The sequence below is a fragment of the Aplidium turbinatum genome, chromosome 4, assembly GCF_918807975.1.
Source record: "Aplidium turbinatum chromosome 4, kaAplTurb1.1, whole genome shotgun sequence".
NCBI classification, from domain to species: domain Eukaryota; kingdom Metazoa; phylum Chordata; class Ascidiacea; order Aplousobranchia; family Polyclinidae; genus Aplidium; species Aplidium turbinatum.
In genome coordinates, this window is record NC_137475.1 from 18,268,519 (window position 1) to 18,285,257 (window position 16,739).

Genomic DNA, 16,739 nt, shown 5'->3' on the forward strand with positions numbered 1-16,739 from the left:
AGCGCATATATGGTCTCATGAAAATAGTCATGCACTGTCCGGAATTTTGCTTTTTCAAATATGGTAACCCTAGTCTATGCCTCTAAAACAAAGTTTGCCTAATTTTAAATGAAATATGCAAAGAGCGAGTTTTGCCATTACCAAACATTCAAATATCTCAGCCAGGAATTAGCAACAAGAAAACATAGAGACTTGTAGCTTTATATCCGAAAAATGCCGAAGAAAACATGATCTTATCCTTTTGCTATGCCACCGGACAGCACCATTTTACAGGAATATTCATACCCACATTTTTGTTGAAAATATTCTCAGAATGCACCAAATTCAAAGTAATTTTTCAAAATTTTTTGGGGGAGGCCCCCAGACCCCCCGCCGATGGGTGTCGCCACAAGCGAAATACGTCATCAACCCCCCCCCCCTTTCAAAATTCCTGGCTACGCCACTGCTGGTGATCTTGTTATGTCAGTTTTTCACTGTTATCATGCACCGCATACATTATAGCCTATTTGGGCAATTTCTATAAAAGCGTGCACATTTGGGCAAATTTACGTTCTGCCCCCCCAAAATGGTTTGGTCTCGTACGGCTATGGTGTCTGTTAAGCCAGGACATTTGAAATTCTTCCTTTGATACCTTTGAAATTCTTCTGTTGTATATCGCGATTTCAGGTGTTGAACCCTCTTCAAAACAACTTTATCAACAGCATAGTACAGTAAAATTTACAGCAGTTCACTTTAGAAAATGACTAAAAATGTTATGTGGTTGCCAAGAAACAAATTAATCTGCAAAATTAGTCTACGAGCAGTAATAATGACAATTTTTATACAAATTATGAAGGTAATTAGGTCATACATTATAAAAGTGAAGTGGCAAACATTAGGAAATTTTTGACAGTTGCATCAATAAAAAGCACGAAAATATTAATTAGTTCTATATATTAGTTAATATTATTCGCTAGTTCGGATCATGTAGGTTAACAGGAGGCTGGCTTGACTGGTCCCAGGCTTTGGTGTATGTCAGCTTGACTGACCCCATTGTTTGTTGTTTCATCATCATTGTCAGCCATTGTTGTTCCACTGCAAGATGAAGGCCTTCCCCATATCTTTATAAATTTGTCTGTCTTTGCACGTTTGTGTCCAGTGTTTGTCGAATTGGTAGAGTTCGTCTCGCCATCTTGTTTTTAGTCCGGTTGCCAAATCCAATTTTTTGGCTGAACCTGGAAATTTTATGCAAAGTTTTTTTTTTTTTTGATTTTGGTAGCCTAGAGTCTACTCTTTCAGAATCTGCCGGGTGCACTCCGCGCATCCTTGAGCGTTTTGAGAAATTCAAGATGGCGTCCAAAATGGCTGCCGTTTCAGATAACTCCCTATAACTCAGTTAGTATTTGACCTAAGATGATAATTTTGGTGTCTAACCAGAGTCACTATATACATAGTCTGGAAAGTCAATGGCAAATCTGCCTGAGGTTGTTGTTTACAGCGCCACCTAGGAGAGCTATGGTTAAATCACAGAATCTGCTTGGAAGGTATGCAAATACAGGCATATTGTCTACTATCAACGGTGAAACTGTGCATGATATTGTGGTTGCAGACTTGTTTTAACTATTGCAGAATGTTTAGGATGTTAGTTACAGTTATTATCTAGAAAAATTCGTTTGGTCTACTTTTCTGAGGCTTAGGTTAGCATGACTACAAGTAGTTAAAAGATGATGTGACTTTTCAAATTACTAAGGAATTGATTAGTTTATAGTTTGAAGTAGTGGTCTTTAAAGTTAATAAGTTTCAATGTACAAAGTATATACATCAGCTTACTAATTGAAGGGATTAATTACTAAATATTTGTGGAAGCTTTAAGCTAAAGTAGGCTTGAAATTAGTACCGTAATTGGCAGATGCTACTTAGCCAGCATCATTTCCAAAAATATTGATTGATCGATTAATTCAGTTGACAGTTATTTTAAAAAGGTCTATAAAGTTGTTTTATTTAGTGATACAACAAAACGGTGATAGGTTTCAATCTGTGATACTCAAAATAGCCACTCCCAAAAATAATTTATAAACAAAGAGCATTAGCAAGACAAATTTGAGTACCGGTAAGTATGTAGGTTCAGTAATTTAATGCAACAATGTCACAAATATTAAAAGTCCTGAGATTTAACTTAAAACTAGTTAGGCTGAAGGAAGATACAGCAGAATCAGATACTTACCGTAACTTGTTCCATATTTGGGGAACCTGGTTTGCGACATATATAGCATCTTAAATTAATTGGTTATGTACAGACTGGAAATTTGATTGAATGGACCAGTTAAGGCAGTTATGCTGACAAAGGTTATGTTTTGTTTATTTCCTTTGTGTTGTAATTTCCTATTTTTTATTAGCATGCCGTTTTTTTGTAGGTCATCAGTCTACTTTGAGACTACTAGCAAACACTGGTTTAATGCAGTAACCGGTTAACCACTACTTTGCTTTGTATCATCTTCTTTTCGCCCTTTTTCACATCACAGAAAACATAGCTTATGACTGCTTGAGGTTTCAGTGGCATGGCTGAAGTTTTTCTTGTTGAAGTGGCTACCATTACTAATTGCTTGTGATCTGCTTGACATATGTTACAAAATACCTATAGGCTATCATAACGTGTCAAAATCAACAACTTGGCATGAGGTTGCATCCCAATTTCTTAACTAATTCACATATTTAAAATGAACTGCCAAGTTGTTGATTTTGACAATTTGAATATTTCGGATATGTTACATTTTAGCATGTTACTTGTGGGCCTGTCATTCCTGATTTTGAAAACAATTTATGCTTATGAAAACAATTATATGCTTAATACAAATAGAGAATGTTCATAAATACAGTATATAATATATATATTATATATTTCTTACAATGCAGCAATAAGTGTACAAAAAGGTTTACAATTATACAATTCTTAAAAGTCATTAAAATGTTGTCACAATGCTTGGAAGCTCTTCAAGACATGAGTGAAGAACATCTTATATTTTTCGATGAGGTATGTTGAGCTTGACTTGTTTACATGCAAAATACTATTCAATCAAATATAGTTATTACTATCTAAACCTAAAGCTTACTGGTTAACAATTCTCCGCAACAGCATTGTCTGTTAACCGGGCTATTATATTGTGATTATTCTTGTATTTTTTTTTTGTCTTTTTGCATGTATGGTAATTAATATGGACTTATTGGTGTGGTGCAAATAATTTGTAATAATAACATTATCAATATGAAATTTGGAAATCTAACCAATGAAATACTTAACTGCTTCAGGGCCTTCAGGTCGAAAAAGTTAGCTTTCAAAAGCATAATATGCAATATACACGATTATACTGGTGCTACTTTAGAAGTGCATTAATTCAATAATTCCGAGCTATATTTACATTTTGAGGTACCAGTAATGAACGTTCTTCTTTGGTGCCATTTTTTTGCATACTATATATAGCAATTGAACGTGACTTACTTTACATTACTGGTATGCTAAAGAACAATGGCATCACATGGTCACCTTAGTTCGGAGAGATTAATGGCACTTGATGAAGATGGTGCATTACTGAATTTATTTGTATTTTACAGTTGAATGAAGATTTGGATGGTGGAAATTCGCCTATGAAAGGGGAATTTTCTTCGAAAAGTGGCGTATTACACTGACATATTGCTCAATGAAATCAACAACCTTAATCTGCCTAATGCATATCATGAGTATTGTAAAGAAAGCTTATTGCCGGACTTGGACTGTGGAAGGTATACAGCAATCCATTAACTGGAACCTCTACGATGGCGCTTTTGAAGAACTTTTCTAGACCCTTGCTATGTTGACATGTATTGTTTTCACTGTGATGGTCAGAAATAAAAAAAAAACTAAACTTATAAAAAAAAGTGCTGTATGCGTATGAGGAGTCATATTTTTACTTACCACTACAAGACTTCTTACATGGTAGAAACAAAACAGCTAAACAATCGCATAAGCCGAACAGTGCACTTCGTAGGCCTAGCACTCCGAAAAGTATAAACAATTCTAAAAGCAAACATTGAAGGGGGATTCCTGTTGTATTTTGTTATCCGTTTTTGATTTGTACAATAAACATCGTAGCATGCTTTTCAAGCTGATTTCACAGCACATTCCTTTAATAAAGAATAAAATAGGCTTTCTATTAATACCGTAACTTAAATACTGTAAAAAGTACACAGAAGGGTGCCAATGCGGCAATGATGTAGTTGCAGTGAAAGTACAGTAAACCACTTTTATAATCCCCATTCATTCGAATGAACTAAAAAGTATAAGAAACCATGCGGATTAAAATTCTCGTTTATATACCCATACTGTATGTTATAACTTATGTGAGGTTTACTGTACCGGAATATACAGCATGCATTGTAGATACGGAGTTCCTTCAATGTAGGTACAGATTCTCAAAGTGCCAATTTCAATCACTGTTTTATGCAGTCTCGAGTAAAGCGCAGTATGCCGGGGTGGTTAGTCTAATGTTCACTCTAGACATTAGATCCCTTCACTGCAGAGTGCTTTACAATATCTAAAGTTTTGGCGGTACTGCTAAACATTCGAACTGCAGGCGCGGTATCACATGCAACTCTTTGATGCTGTCGACCGAAGTAGTGTTCAAGAGGATCCTGCTTTATTCTTGCAAGTATGGTACCGTACATAATCTGCGCCAGTAGCAGACGTTTCTCGAATTATTGCTGGTAAGGACGATACAAGAAGAGCATCTGAAGCTTTACTTAGTAGCATATTCTCTCTATTGACATCCCCAACTAAATCTGAAAATCAATGACCTATCATAAATAACATTTAGCAATGTATGTTACAATTAGCACACGTGTTCATCACTAATCAACTATACACACTACACAGGGATGCTAGATTAGTGAATCTTCTCAATATACGAGTAAAGTAGCAGTGAGCACCATATGCTTATTGCTTAAATTTAAAAAAAAACATAATATATATATATGTGATTCACTAGGCATAAGCTCTTAATTTTTACTAATGTCAACCATCATGACATACAGCATAAAATTATACTATTTTATTGTGCTGATCTTACCTGATGAAACTGTTTTTCCCACTGTGCTGTTGAAACTGAAAACCTTTTCTTTTCATCACTTGGAACTTTGTACAAGTAACAAAATCCCATAGTTGTAGTGTTGTTACATTGTGGTAAACAGCAGTTTATTCCACTCCATTTACGCGTAACTTGGGACATTATCAAACTAAATAATCATAACTAAGATAATTCACAACCCTACATAGAGTACAGCATTTGATTATAACTGTAATGCTAATAACAACAAAAGATAATTGCTAACAAAGGTAGTGGTTAACCGGTTAATGCATTAGTGTCTGCTAGTAGTCTCAAAGTAGACTAATTGATCTTCAAAGAACGGCATGCTTAAGATAATAGGAAATTACAACACAAAGGAAATAAACAAAACATAACCTTTGTCAGCATAACTGCCTTAACTGGTCCATTCAATCAAATTTCCAGTTTGTACGTAATCAATTAAGATGCTATATACGTCGCAAACCAGGTTCTTCAAATATGGAACACGTTACGGTATCGGATTCTGCTGTATCTTCCCTCAGCCTAACTAGTTTTAAGTTAAATCTCAGGACTTGTAACCTTTGTGACATTGTTGCTTTAAATTACTGAACCTGCATAGTTACCGATACAGTAGCCTACTCAAAATTGTCTTGCTAATGCTCTTTGTTTACAAATTATTTTTGGGAGTGGCTATTTTGAGTGTCACAGATTGAAACCTATCAACTTTTTGTTGTATCTTTATAGACCTTTTTTAAATAACTGTCAACTGAATTAGTTGATCAATCAATGTTTTTGGAAATGATGCTGGCTAAGTAGCATCTGCCAATTACGGTACTAATTTCAAGCCTACTTCAGCTTAAAGGTTCCACAAATATTTACTAATTAAACCCTTCCATTAGTAAGCTGCTGTATATACTTTGTACATTGAAACTTATGAACTTTAAAGACCACTACTTCAAACTATAAACTAATCAATTCCTTAGTAATTTGAAAAGTCACATCATCTTTTAACTACTTGTAGTCATGCTTAACTAAACCTCAGAAAAGTAAACCAAACGAATTTTTCTAAATAATAACTGTAACTAACATCCTAAACGTTCTACAATAGTTTAAAACAAGTCTGCAACCACAATATCATCCACAGTTTCACTGTTGATAGTAGACAATATGCCTGTATTTGCATACCTTCCAAGCAGATTCTGTGATTTAACCATAGCTCTCCTAGGTGGCGCTGTAAACAACAACCTCAAAACATGACTTTCCAGACTATGTATATAGTGGCTCTGGTCTAACCATATGTTTTGAGGGGCAAGGAATACATTGAAACTATTTATTTGACTGGTTGGGGATTGCATCAGGTAGAAATGCAATAATGCCGCCAATAGGGCTGCCATATTAAAAAATTCAAACAAAAACAAACAAATTCACTTGTATTTGGTCTAGAATGATAATTTTGGTGTCTATCCGTATGTTTCGTTGACAAGGAATCCATTTAAGGGATTAAAACATTTGCATATAAATTATATCACAGCAAAATCCAAAATGGCTGCTGATATATTTGCCTGATATATACTTACTGTAAATTTCTTAATCTCGAACTCCCACTATGCTACGTAATCACTTTGCTTTCTGACTGATAAGTGCGAACTTGCGTCTCAGCAGGCTTGTAAGAAATATCGTATAATAAGTATAAAGAAATAAGTATAAGAAAAGTAAGTAGAGAAGTAAGAAAGTGTTCTTATAACGAGGTATTACGCTTTAAGCGTTCAGCTGTGAAAGCTGCAACAATGGAACGATCCTGTCTTGGCATATCTGATGCATCAGACGGTTTGGTACAAGTAGGCTAGTTGTCGATACTTTTGATGCTGAAATCTCGTCGCAAAACGAAAAACTTTCCACCCACTCGTTAGCTGGTCTGGTTACACATCCTGAATCACCATCTGATGATGATCGATACCATAGAGAGACAATGCCACGAATTTCAAAGGAGGAGATGTCGGAGGCAATAGAATGTGATGTCACTATACAGAGATACAATGGTTCCAAGAAACCAAAAATGCCCGAGAGTGTTGCTGTTAGAACAGTTCTCTCACTCAAGTTACTTACGCAACAGGCTACTCTAAAACAAAGAGCGGACGAAACTGACTTCGCCCTCTTTCAGGATGTTCAGAAACAGAATTGTCCCGAGTACAATGGCTACAACACAGCTCTTACACGCAATCAAGGCCAAACAGAACAACCTAAGACTAAGACGGCATACCTGCCTTTGGTTGATCCTGTGCCATGCCACCCAGATACAATAATGACAACAATGGTGGAAGCTCAAAAGGTGACACATAATGCTGACCAAAAGTTTGTGTTATTTACCTGTGACTTACAACTATGTAAAGTTGCATTACATGTAAAGTGGGCTTACCCAGAAAGGTTTTCAGATGTCATCCCGCGCTTGGGTGGTATGCACTTTTTGATGAGTTTCATAGACTGCATCGGGGCTCTGATCGGCTGTTGAATCTTGAGGCATGCAAACAAATGCTTCCCTATTTCTTTGCCGCTGGTCATGTGCATTATGCAAGGTATAGGATGTGCTACCTAAGGGCAATGGAAGCCCTCCCAGAAGAGGTACTAGTCCGGTTCATGAAAGGGGAGCATGTAATGAGGCACCTACGCGGACTATAGAATGGCCTATGGAGTGAGGTGGCCGGTCGATTGGTCGAAAGACATTTGGTCGACAGTCATTTGGTCGACAGACATTTGGTCGACAGGACGTTTGGTCGACAGACAATTGGTCGACAGACATTTGGTCGACAGGACATTTGGTCGACAAGACATTTGGTCGACAAGACATTTGGTCGACAAGACATTTGGTCGACAGACATTTGGTCGACAGACATTTGGTCGACAGACATTTGGTCGACAAGACATTTGGTCGACAAGACATTTGGGTTACAGTTAGGGTTAGGGTAGGGTTAGGGTTAGGTTAGGTTAGAGTTAGGGCTAGGGTTAGGTTAGGATTAGGGTTAGGTTAGGGTTAGGTTAGGGTTAGGTTAGGGTTAGGTTAGGGTTAGGTTAGGGTTAGGTTAGGGTTAGGTTAGGGTTAGGTTAGGGTTAGGTTAGGGTTAGGTTAGGGTTAGGTTAGGGTTAGGTTAGGGTTAGGTTAGGGTTAGGTTAGGGTTAGGTTAGGGTTAGGTTAGGGTTAGGTTAGGGTTAGGTTAGGGTTAGGTTAGGGTTAGGTTAGGGTTAGGTTAGGGTTAGGGTTAGGTTAGGGTTAGGTTAGGGTTAGGTTAGGGTTAGGTTAGGGTTAGGTTAGGGTTAGGTTAGGGTTAGGTTAGGGTTAGGTTAGGGTTAGGTTAGGGTTAGGTTAGGGTTAGGTTAGGGTTAGGTTAGGGTTAGGTTAGGGTTAGGTTAGGGTTAGGTTAGGGTTAGGTTAGGGTTAGGTTAGGGTTAGGTTAGGGTTAGGTTAGGGTTAGGTTAGGGTTAGGTTAGGGTTAGGTTAGGGTTAGGTTAGGGTTAGGTTAGGGTTAGGTTAGGGTTAGGTTAGGGTTAGGTTAGGGTTAGGTTAGGGTTAGGTTAGGGTTAGGTTAGGGTTAGGTTAGGGTTAGGTTAGGGTTAGGTTAGGGTTAGGTTAGGGTTAGGTTAGGGTTAGGTTAGGGTTAGGTTAGGGTTAGGTTAGGGTTAGGTTAGGGTTAGGTTAGGGTTAGGTTAGGGTTAGGTTAGGGTTAGGTTAGGGTTAGGTTAGGGTTAGGTTAGGGTTAGGTTAGGGTTAGGTTAGGGTTAGGTTAGGGTTAGGTTAGGGTTAGGTTAGGGTTAGGTTAGGGTTAGTTAACCCTAGTTAAGGGTTAGTTAACCCTTAGTTAACCCTAACCCTAAAATGAATCGTTCTGTCGACCAAACGTCCTGTCGACGAAATATCTTGTCGACCAAATGTCTGTCGACCAATTGTCTGTCGACCAAACGTCCTGTCGACCAAATGTCTGTCGACCAATTGTCTGTCGACCAAACGTCCTGTCGACCAAATGTCCTGTCGACCAAATGTCTTGTCGACCAAATGTCTGTCGACCAAACGTCCTGTCGACCAAATGTCTGTCGACCAAATGACTGTCGACCAATTGTCTTTCGACCAATTGACCGGGTACCTGGAGTGATATGTTTATAGAAACTACAGTAGAACTCGGTTAATCCGGATTCGGTTAATCCGGATCTTATCGCCTAATCCGGATGAAACTGGAAGTACAAATGAGTCAGGTTTGATAGAACCGTCATCGGTTAATCCGGATCTTCGCCTAATCCGGATGGAATCGCCGGTCAAATCGAATCCGGATTAACCGAGTTCTACTGTTACTTTCATGAGATATGGCCAATGGCCATGCCCCAAATGGCATCATAGGAATAACCTTGAAGCCGGACACGCTCAAGATCTGGGCATTGAGTCTTCATACATGTAGTACTGTGGAGGCTGCTCTGGGCGAAATGCTTGGAGATTCTGGAGACCATGAAAGTGGGCATAAGGAAAAAAAGAAGGCACGGATAAAGAATGACAACAAGGACCGAGAAGCCATCAGGACGAAGCTTCAAAAATATATGGATCCACTTGATCCCGAGAAACATCCAGAGGATCTAGTGAACATTGCAACTGGTCAACATGGAACCCCGGCAGTGAATATGCAGGAGGCTGTGCAGAAAAGATTCAAACAGATGTGCGAATTTGGAGAGAATTTACCTGATGGCTTACATGAAACAATTTACAAGACCATGACTACCATGATGGCTACAAAGAAACATGTGAATGTGGGAGGTAGTAAAGTGTACGACATGAATGTCATCTACTCCAGGGTCATAGGCCAACAGGCTAGTGGGCGTGATGTTGACATAAAAGATGTCCTATCCTACGAAGTGGCCCCATTACCAACGTCTATGTTTGACCCCACAGAAGAAATGAGAGCTGCAACATCAAAGTCTTCCTTAAAGCGACAGTTTCAGGTTGAGGTATCTGCTCGGACAACAGCAAGTGACACTTCAGTAGTTGTGATTGATGGTTCAGCCCTACTCTGGGTGATTTATTGGCCTGCAGAGGGCACCACTACAGACTACGCAAACAACTTGAAACACGCCATTGCCAAGAGACTAAAAGTTGGGGACGTTCACCTAGTGTTCGATCGGTACTACGATTACAGTACTAAGAGAGTCACCAGAAGTGCTAGGGCCACTGGAGTTAGCCGAGTCCACGAGCTGCAGTTGAACACCAAGTTACCACCTCAAAAGACTGTATTGACGGTGACCGAAAACAAGAAGCAGTTGATAAACCTGATTGTCAAACTTCTGATTGAAGACGAGTCATTCCATGAATACACCCAAACTCACAAGTTGATAGTGATTGTTGAGGACGTTGCCCCACTTGAGATCAGCCATGGTGGTGTAGTGATCAGAAGGACAGACCTTTCAAGTAGTCATGAGGAAGCGGACAATATCATTGTCCAACAGGTGATGCTGTCTGCTCGAAATAATGAAGAGAGTGATATAACTGTGATATCCGATGACACTGACGTTTTCATTCTCTTGCTTCATTATTATCACGTTGGAAGCATGAAAAATCGTATCACCATGGAATCACCAATTAAGGAACGAACAGTCATTGACATTGAAAAAACCGTAGAAGCATGTGTCTTTTGTGAATGAACTCCTGCCAGCCCATGCTCTTACTGGGTGTGATACGGTAGCATGCTGCTGTGGGGTTGGCAAAGGTACTGCATTGAAGGTTCTGAAAGATGGTCACTCACTGTCACTTTTAGGGGTCATTGGTTCTCTCATAGAATCAGTGATTGCGCAGGCAACCACATTCATGTCAGCCTGTTACAGTCAATATACTACGAGTAAATCAATGTCCGAAGCACGCTGGAGGATATGGGCATCCAAAACGGGTCGGGCCTCCGCGGTACCATCAAAACTTTGTTCTCTTCCTCCTACAAGTGAAGCCTTTAAAAAGAATGCAAGAAGGGCCTATCACCAAGCCATTGTGTGGCGTTCACTGGAAGACAGCAATCCACCCGAACTTGATGCAGAAATGTACGAATGGGTGCAGTACCGGCGCCACGGGGTGGACTGGGGTGGACATGTCCAACCCACTCATATTTAGGGTCAATTTTGTAATTCGTCGAGATCCGATGAGAAAATTGGGGGGGTGTATGCAGTGCTGTGTTAAGCCCTTTATGGGCCCCGGGACCATAATAATTTTGGGCCCCCTTCAGGCAAGAAAAGCTATCATAATATTGTGTGTAGTTTCACTAGGCTATATTGATATGAAAAGGTGGTTCACTTTAATAAATGTCCTGACCAGTTTTGAAAACAACACAAATGTAGGCTAAGTGATAGCAAACACGCAGTTTTAACATGTAGGCTAATAGCTAGGCTACGCCTTTGCTCGAAATGAAAGCCAAACGCATTAACAAATGTTACTGGCAGTGGTCATGAAGTATTGGAATCTTTCAGTCCAGAACTTGTATCGCACAATAAAAGCTAGCCTGAAAATGTGGCATGCTCATTAAACTGACTTCAATTTTTTTTAAATCGGACAAGAATTGACAAATTGGAAGAATTTTAATTTAGTTAACACTTGAAAGCAATTTTTTTCCTAAAATTACAAATGTTCGAAATTTTACTAACCTATTATGTTAAAAACGTAGGCGTAACAGAGCAAAACATCTTTGGGTGCAACAAAAATTGGCTTTAGCAAAAAGAACATTTCAACACTTTCACCCAGGGATTCATAGTATAGGGATCGCCAACTCGGCTGAAAATCCGACAATCGGAGTGTAAAAGTGTTGCCAGATATTATTATATTTTTAGAACAAAACATTATTTTGGCATTTTTAAAGAGTAGTGGTCGCCCAAAGCTTGTCCGTTTAAAACGAACCTGAAGTTTAAAGTTGCACAAGATTGAGTTAAAGTAATTTGTAGTTGTGTAAGTTTGCAATAAGAATGTTCTAAATTTATGCACCAAACTTAAAAAAAACTTGCAGGTGTAAAAAAAAAATAAATAGAAACCTGTTAAGAACAAAAAAATTTGAGAAAATTAAAACACACCTCAGGAATAAAGAGCTTCATGTTTTAAGTGTTGAAGCCGGTAATTATTTTTCAAGTAGGCTTAATATGTTTTATGTACAAGAGAGGGTAAATTTGCCAAAAATATGATAGTTTGATAAGTGAACAACAAAATTGCTTTACATTAGTTTTAAAATATTTATTTACGGGCAAGTTTTGGGCAACTACTACTTCAAAATGCCAAGATAATATTTTTTCTAAAAATATAAAAACTATCTGGCAACACTTTTACACTCTGGTTGTCGGATATTCAACCGAGTTGGCGATGGTAGCCACTTTAACAAGTCGAAATTCTGCCACTAAACTTGACTAGAATGAAACCGCCAACCAATCATAAGCTACGGTTTAAGTGACGTAAAAAATGGCGAAAAGAAGATCCATGGCCACCTAAAGATACGGCCTGATTTGTCTCATTTTGCATAAATTTCCAGGTTTTTCTAACTTTGGGCGAACGTTCAAATAAATTTTTCTAGAAATTAGATTTTTACGCTTTTATTATTTTTTTCCCCAGATGACACAATGGGTTTTAACATCCTCACATGTTGAAAAACAAAAAAAAATTGAATTTGAAGATTTTAGTCAGACTGTTAATTTTCAATAACAGTCTGATTTTGCCTTTTTCAACTTACTTTTTCTCATTTGCTACTGCTTCCCCAAGGCAACAAAAAAGTTTTATGTCATTAGGAAACCGCAAAAAGTAAGAACATCTCAAAACATGTCAGTCAAGCACCAGCAGTAGCTGTAATCAAAATCTGCAAAATGTGACAAATCAGGCCGCATCTCCAGGTGGCCATGGAAGATCATAGAAAGCAAATTAAGTGATGGATTTTTTGTCAACTGGTTGGCTTTGGGGTTAGGGTTAGGGCTAGAAAGTAGTCATTTCATTGACGCGTGTTCGATTCTCACCACTGCTATTGCTCTTTTTCTTCTGTAATTACCAAATAAAGTTCAAAACAAGCATTAACTTTCTGGATGAGTGCTAGAAGGGTCACAATTGGACGGTAGCCTCTTATAACACGTTCTGATTGGTTGGCGGTTGCATTGCAGTCAATTTCAGTGGAATTTCGACTTGTTAAAGTGGCTACCGTTGGCGATCCCTATAGTATGAATCCCTGCTTTCACCAAGTGGTTATTATTTTTTGCCTGATAGGTTTAAACCTCTTTATTGTAATCTAAGGCACAAATAAACATAGGCCTACCTGATTGCCATACAGGGGTTTAGCAATTAGTTCTACCGATTGCACTTACCAACATTGTACCCTCTGTGCTTGCAAAATTTACTAACACATAAACTACAACCGTTCCATTCAAATAAGTAGTTTACTACAAGTGATGCTGCACCAGCAATTTATGAAAAAACATTGCCCGAACCACACTTCCAACACTGTTGATTGAAAACCATACTAGAGAATACTGCGCGCAAAGAACATGCATGTTAAAACTAACTACTAACATTGTATGCTACTTAACCAGAAACATTGACTGAAGAGCCAAACACCATTGACTAAAAAAAACATTGACTAGCAACCACACCCCTAACACCACTGATCGAAATGAATATTACAAATAGGCTATAGCCTACCAGAGAAAACTACTTAGAGCAAAGCAGATACATGCATATTAAAACTAACTACTAACAATGTATCGAACCTCAATCATTGACTGAAAAGACAATTGACAATTGACAAATACAACATTGACAAGCAATCACACCCCTAACACCACCAATAAAAACGAATACTAGAGAATTAGCGTAGGCTACTAAAGAAAACTGAGAGCAAATAACATGCATGCTAAAACTAACTGCTAATATTGTACTGAACTACAAACATTGACTGAAGACCCAAAAGACCTTTAGACCAAAAAACATAGAGTAACAACCACACCCCTAACACCACCGATTATCAAGAATACTAGAAAATAGCATATTACAGCAAATTGAGAGTAAAACACATAGGCTACATGCTAAAACTAACTAGGCCTACTAACATTGTATGGAACCACAAAAGTTGACTGAAGAGTCGAAAGACCATTAAACGAAACAACATTGACTGACAACCACACCCCTAACACCACCGAATTCATTTAAAAACAGTGACTGAACCACACTCCCATCAGAATAAATGTTGAAAACGGTATGATTAACATGTTAGTACTGAAACGCAAAAGTATATTATCTGTGGGCCCCCTGAAATGGTGGGCTCGGGGACCGGCCCCCTTTGGCCCTCCCCTTGACACGGCACTGGCTGTATGCAGGGGGTTAGGGGGGCCTAGTGACTGCGTCATAAATTAATTTCAACTTCTTACGTATGAATTACTTTTGCAGCATTGACATAAGAAGGAATGAAGAATCTTCATTGGTATCGCGCTGTTGTATTGATTGATTGTAGTCTAATTTTACCATTTTGAGATGATGGCTTTTATCACAGCTGAGACACAAGCTTTGTAAGACCTGTTACTTAGGCAAAGGTTTTGATGGGGCCACCAACATGTCAGGCAAGGATGAAGGTGTACAGCAACACCTAGTTGCTGTGGGTGCCAAACTGTCGGTATATTTTTATTGTTTTGCACAATGATTAAATCTTGTGCTTGGGCACAATGTTGAAAACGTGGCGACAGTCAAAACAATTTTTGAAACAATTGGTAACATCTACCACTTTATGGACTGTTCTCCCAAGAGACATTTCTTGTATGAAGAGCATTTGAAAAAGGAGGGAATCACGTCTGGAAAAATTGCATTGCACTCGTTATCTCATAGGCTACTAGCTGGTCTGCACGTTCAGATGATCTGGATGGGGCTATTAATGTAGCCTATATCCAGCACTGCTGTCAATGTTCCAACAAATGTCAATTCAATTTAATTTTTCAATTCAATTTATTTTTCTTTGTCAGAACGCAAAAAGAAATGATATTGTAAAAAAGAAATACAGTAACAAAACCAACAAAAGGAAAAGGTGGCAAAACCTTAATGGTTTACTGGTTTGTTGATCCGCATCAAGCAATCTGAATTTGTTATTGCTAGTCTTATTCCTCATAAATGCTTTCGTTAAGTAAACAGGCTTCAGATTGTTTAAAAAGTGAAGAAATGGATCTCACCACTGGGGTTGTTGCTATCAACGACTTGACAAGAGCATTTGACTCACTGCGTTCAGAGGAAGATATTAACAAATTGGTTTTCAACTCACCGCTGTTTGCGGATAGAAATCAAAATACCAGTGAAACCACCATGCCGGCTAAGCGATGCCGCTACCCACCAAGCCATTTCCGAGATGGTGAGATATTATTGATAGGTTGCCACAGTCTTCCGTAGAGTGAATCTGAATCCATTACAGAAAAGTTAAGAAGAGATTTTTCTTCATCCTTTGACAGAATGCTAAATGAACTTAAAAAGCGTTACTCGGATCAAGCATGTGAATTAATGTCAAATGCAACTGCATTTTATTTCACGCACATTTCTCCATCAAATTTGCCTAAAGTTGAATATTTAGTCAAATTCTATAATTTCGATGAAAATCAGGTTGGGCAGCAATAGGATCTTCTTTTTTTGAGGTCAGCTAATTGTCACAAGTGGAAACTAGAATTTGAAAAGCACCAAAGTGGATTGACCAAGACCGCGTGGTTGTGTTTGGAAACTAATAAACTATTATAATAAACTATATTATAATAAACTAATAAACTATTATCTGCGACCTGCCATGTCATCACAAAGACTTGAAGATCTTCTGCAGATCAGCAGTGAGCGAGACATTGCCGATAACACTGGTCCTCAAAAATTGGTGAAAGCTTTTAAACTTACCTGCGAGCGCAAAATAAAACTTTAGTGCAGTGATTCTTAACCTATGGCTATGGGTAATAACCAGGTTTTTAAAAATTCTGTTTAAGGGGCCACCCAATAAATTTTTATGAGGCCGCCTATCATTGCAGCAGCTCCATGACATAAAATAACGACAAGTTTGCTAACATCAAGATCGTAGTCGGCAATTCTATGGACCGCAGAGGAAATGTTTGGGAGCGTTTGGCCCCATTCTATTATTTTGTTCATAATTTAGAGTGCGCTCAAATACTAGCTTTTCCTTCTTTAAATTTCCTTTGTTTATTTTTCAATAAATTTCGCAACCGAGCTGCAGTGAGTCACATCGCAATCGATAATCTTAGTGACCATACTTTACGGTAGTATATTACCTCGAAATATGTTTGTTCACCCCACTCATTTTTGGCTGGCGTCGCCCCTGCGAAAGACTCGACACTTAAAACGCTACAACCGGTCCTCCTTCCCGAAAATGTTGAACTCACCCCAGAAACTGTCATGATCAGATGTGGATGCAAGAGTGACAACCCCTGCAAAACGCTTTCTTGCAGCTGCACAAGGGATGGTTTGAAATGTGCAATATTCTGTGCGTGTTATGCTGCAGGTTTCAGCCAGACTCTTACTTAGCATTTTAATTCAATTGGACAACATCACAGATTTATGTCCCATCACAGATTTAGTTATGTCATCACATCTCCCCATTCTCGCTGGCATCCAACCTGCTGAGCTTCGTCGCGAAGAAGCCACTCTGTCCCTCGGTC

The 16,739-nt window shown here is 38.6% G+C and overlaps 1 long non-coding RNA gene across 1 annotated transcript; it reads right to left on the reverse strand.

Moving 5' to 3' along the window:
• Positions 1 to 581: 581 nt before the first annotated feature.
• LOC145769701 (uncharacterized) lies at positions 582 to 16,231 on the reverse strand. The gene is made up of 3 exons (XR_014289037.1): positions 15,861 to 16,231; positions 15,356 to 15,487; positions 582 to 1,214 (listed from the first exon to the last, which is right to left on the reverse strand). It is a non-coding gene; the product is annotated as an uncharacterized LOC145769701 (long non-coding RNA).
• Positions 16,232 to 16,739: the final 508 nt, after the last annotated feature.